Here is a 4,828-nt window from a genome sequence, read left to right as displayed (position 1 = left end):
CACCTGAGAGGGCAGAGGAGGCCTCAGTTTTGGAATTCTATTCCACCACAATCTGTAACCTGATGGACCGGTGTATTCCTCACACTACCATTAGCATCAAGACAGGGGACCAGCCCTGGTTCAATGAGGAGTGTAAAAGAGCATTTCAGGAGCAGCACCAGGCGTACCTAAAATGAGGTGCCAACCTCATGAAGCTACAACTCAGGACTACACACATGCTAAACTATGGAAACCGCATGTGTAGACAGAGCTAAGCGACCCAACAACCAACGGATCAGATCAAAGCTCTGCAATCCTTCCACATCCAGTCGTGACAATTTTAATTTAATTTAATTTGTTCCTAGGACTTGGGCATCGCTGGCAAGGCCAGCATTAATTGCCCATCCCTAATTGCCCTTGAGAAGGTGGTAGTGAGAAGCCCTCTTGGCCCGCTGCAGTCAATGAGATGAAGGTACTCCAATAGTACTGTTAGGGAGGGATTTCCAGGATTTTGACCTAGCGACGATGAAGTTATGGTGATATATTTTCACGTCGGGATGGTGTGTAACTTGCAGGGGAACTTGGAGGTGATGGTGTTCCCATGCACCTGCTGCCCTTATAAGAACATAAGAACATAAGAAATAGGAGCAGGAGTAGGCCATTCAGCCCCTCGCACCTGCTCCACCATTCAATAAGGTCATGGCTGATCTGCTCTTGGCCTTAACTCCACTTTTCTGCCTGTTCCCCCTTAACCCTTGACGCTCCGATAGTTCAACAATCTGTCTATCTCAGCCATGAATATAATCAATGATTCAGGCTCCACAGCTCTCTGGGGTAGATAATTCCAAAGATTCACAACCCTCTGAGAGAAGAAATTCCTCCTCATCTGCGTCTTAAATGGACAAAACCTTATTCTGAAACTATGCCACCTGATTCTAGATTCCCCCATGAGGGAAAACACCCTCTCAGCATCTACCCTGTCAAGACCCCTGGGGATTTATCCATTCCATTCTATTCCATTCTCCCAGTTTCTCTGTCTCCGTTGCATCTGTTCTGATGATGCCACCTTCCATACCAGTGCTTCCGGTATGTCTTCCATTTTCCTCAACTGAGGATCCCCCTCTACCATGGTCGACATGACACTCGACCGTGTCTGTTCCATTTCCCGCACTACTGCTCTCATCCCTTCCGCTCACTCCCAGAAACATGATAGGGTTCCTCCCTTGTCCTCACCTGCCTCCACATTCAACGGATCATCCTGCGCCATTTCCACCACCTCCAGCATCAAACACATCTTCCCCTCCTCCCTTTCAGCATTTCGAAGGGACCGCTCTCTCCATGGCAGCCTGTTCCACTCCTCTATCACCCCAACACCCCTTCTCCTTCGCCCGGCACCATCCCATGCAAGTGCAGGAGATGGAACACCTGCCCTTTTAACTCCTTCCTTCCCATCGCCCAGGGCACCAAACACTCCTTCCAGGTGAATCAGCGATTACTTGTCCTTCTTACAATTTAGTTACTGTATTCGCTGAATCTACATTGTGACACCAAATGCAGATTGGGTGCCCGCTTTGCAGAACAGTTGGCAAGTGTGACCCCGAGCTTCCGGTCACCTGTCACTATAATTATCTGCTCCACTCCCTCTCTGATCTCTCCTTCCTTGGCCTGTTGCACTGTTCCAATGAAGCTCTACGTAAGCTCGAGGAACAGCACCTCATCTTTCTATTAGGCACTTTACAGCCTTCTGGACTTAACACCGAGTTCAACAATTTCAGGCTATAAATTGGCCCCTGCATTTCTTTTATTTTTTTAATTTGTTCCCATGTTTCCTCACATGACATTTGTTAATGTTTCTGCCATAATCATTCACACCTCATATTGAGCCATCTTTTGATCGTTAACGTGTCCTATTACCTCTGCTTTTGCCTTGCACCATCATCCCTTTTGTAAGTCAATCTCTCCTGCCTTCCATTCTATCACAGACATTCCGTTTATTCTTACCTCGCCTCCACCCACCCCTGCTTAAAAATCCCTCTTCCCTAATCTTTTCCAGTTCTGATGAAGGGTTCGACCTGAAAGGTTAACTCTGTTTCTCCCTCACTCGATGCTGCCTGACCTGTTGAGTGTTTCCAGCATTCTCTGTTGTTATTGAAATGAACACAGTGACGGAGTTTCATCACTCATTATTAGGATTTGTTCAGCTTTTCCTTGTGTGGCCGTGTGGCCTAATGGATAAGGCGTCTGACTTCGGTGTAAATTCTGAAGCCATCAGAAGATTGCAGGTTCGAGTCCTGCCGTGGTCATTTTACACACTTTTTAATTCATGTTCAACTTCAGAATACCAAACCGCGTTTCCACACTTTTCCTTCCAAGCATTGCAGGGTTCTTTATTAAATGGAATTTTTACATGCTGTCTTATGTGTAAATTCCTCACTGATCTTTGCCAACAGTTTCAAACAAATCCACAACTTCTAATTGATGACAAATTAGTGTTTCCAATTGGAACAACAGCTTTGGGTTAATCAGTGTAATAACGTGCAGTGGAGAGAATTCTGATCAGTTTCGGGGCCAGTGATCTCCACAGTGAACTAATGAAATAAAGTAAAGAAATTGCAGTAGAATCGCTGCAAGCAGAGTTTGAACCTGCGCTGGGATTGGGTTGCAAGTCCAACGCCTTAACCACTCGGCCATCGCAGTTGCACAAATGTAACCTTTCAACAGTGAAATGACCTGTGCAAACTATTAGACAACTGCCCTGCACAATGTAAATGGAAGGAAGTTGTGTGACAGCTGTACAGAGGCCTGATTAGGCCACTGTGTACAGTTCTGCGCACTGCACCTTAGAAAGGATATATTGACCTTGGAGGGAGCGTGGTGCAGATTCACGAGCGTGTTACCAGGGCTCCAAGGGTTAGGCTATGAGCAGAGATCACATAATCTAGGCTTGTATTCCCTGGAATATTGAAGATTAAGGGCAGAGATCACAGAAATACAGAAATTTACGCCAGAGAAGGAGGCCTTTCGGCCCATCGTGTCTTTGCCAGACGAATAAGAGATATTTTGCCGAATCCCACTTTCCAGCTCTGGGTCTGTAGCCCTGTAGGTTGCAGCACTTCAAGTACATATCCATAGTGCTTTCTATTAATGTGATCGGTAGTGACTTCCAGATTCCCTCCACTCTCTGTGTGAAAATGGTTGTTGTCAACTCCTCTTTCACCATTTTACCAGTTACTTTAAATCTACGCCCCTGATCATTGACATATCTGCTAAGGGAAATAGGTCCTTCCTATCCACTCTATCTTGGCCCCTCAGAATTTTATGCACCTCAATTATGTCTCCCCTCCACCTCCTCTGCTCCAAAGATAACAACCCAACCCTATCCAATCTTTACTTATAGCTAATATTTTCCAGTCCTGTCAACATCCTAGTAAATCTCCTCTGTACCCTCTCTAGTGCAATCACATCTTTCCTGTACTGTGGTGACCAAAACTGTCTTCAGTACTCTAGCTGCGGCCTAACTAGTGATTTATACTGTTCAAGCATAACCTCCCTGTTCTTGAATTCTATGCCTTGGCTAATAGAAACATAGAAACATAGAAGATAGGAGCAGGAGTAGGCCGTTCGGCCCCACGAGACTGCTCCACCATTCAATGCGATCATGGCTGATCATCCAAATTCAGTATCCGGTTCCTGATTTTTCACATAACCGTTGATCCTTTTAGCCTTAAGAAATATATCCAACTCCTTCTTGAATATATTTAATGTATTGGCCTCTGCTGCCTTCTGTGGTAGAGAATTCCATAGGTTCACCACTCACTGGATGAAGAAATTCGTCCTCATCTCTGTCCTAAATGGCTTACCCCTTATCCTTAGTCTGTGACCCCTGGTTCTGGATTCACCGACCATCGGGAACATCGATCCTGCATCTAGTCAGTCCAGTCCTGTCAGAATTTTATACGTTTCAATTAGATCCCCTGTCATTCTTCTAAACTCCAGTGAGTATAAGCCCAATCGACACAATCTCCCCTCATACATCATTCCTGCCATCCCAGCTATCTGCCTGGCGAGTCTTTGCAGAAGTCCTTCCATGGCAAAGCATCCTTCCTCAGAAAAGGCGACCAAAACTGCACATAATACTCAAGATGTGGTCTCACCAAGGCCCTGTACAACTGCAGCAAGACATCCCTGTTCCTGTGCTCAAACCCTCTCGCTATGAAGGCCAAGATACCATTTGCCTTCTTAACCACCTGCCGCCTAATAAAGGAAAATATTCCCTTAGACTTTTTAACCAATAATAAAACAGAAACTGCTGGAAATATTCAGCAGCTCATCTGAAATAAGAACAGAAAATGCTGGAAATATTCAGCAGGCAATCTGAAATAATGACCTGCTGAATATTGCCAGCTCTTTTTGTTTTTTTTTCAGATTTCAGCATCCGCAGTCTTTTGCTATTGCCTTCTTAAACACCTTATCTACCTGTTCTGCTACCTTCAAGAACCTGTGGACAGGCTCTCCAATGTCGCTCTGTTCTTTTACGCTTCTCAATATCCTACCATTTATTGTGTATTCCTTTGTCCTGTTTGGCCTCTCCTAATGCATTACCTCTCACTTCCACGAATTGAATTCCATTTGCCACTTTTCTGCCCACCTGACCAATTCATTGATAACGTCCTGCAGTCTGGAGCTTTCTTCCTCACTAACAACTACATGGACAATGTTTATATAACATCGGCAAACTTCTTAATCCTACATTGAAGTCTAAATCAGTGAGATATAACACAAAAAGCACGGGACCTAGTACTGAGCCCTCCCGAATCCCACTGAACAGCCTTCCAGTCACAAAAACTCC

The 4,828-nt window shown here is 45.1% G+C and overlaps 2 non-coding genes across 2 annotated transcripts; one reads left to right on the top strand and one right to left on the bottom strand.

Annotated features, from left to right (window-relative positions):
* Window positions 1-2,193: 2,193 nt before the first annotated feature.
* Window positions 2,194-2,282, top strand: trnar-ucg (transfer RNA arginine (anticodon UCG)). The gene is given in 2 exon segments: window positions 2,194-2,230; window positions 2,247-2,282. It is a non-coding gene; the product is annotated as a tRNA-Arg (tRNA).
* Window positions 2,283-2,601: 319 nt separating this feature from the next.
* On the bottom strand, window positions 2,602-2,676 carry trnaa-ugc (transfer RNA alanine (anticodon UGC)). Its single transcript has one exon. It is a non-coding gene; the product is annotated as a tRNA-Ala (tRNA).
* Window positions 2,677-4,828: the final 2,152 nt, after the last annotated feature.

This window comes from Somniosus microcephalus, unplaced genomic scaffold (assembly GCF_052327205.1).
Source record: "Somniosus microcephalus isolate GS21.2 unplaced genomic scaffold, FLI_Smic_1.0 unresolved_chr8, whole genome shotgun sequence".
NCBI lineage: Eukaryota > Metazoa > Chordata > Chondrichthyes > Squaliformes > Somniosidae > Somniosus > Somniosus microcephalus.
Note: the sequence above shows the minus strand (reverse complement) of the source record. Positions and strands in the feature narration are given on the sequence as shown.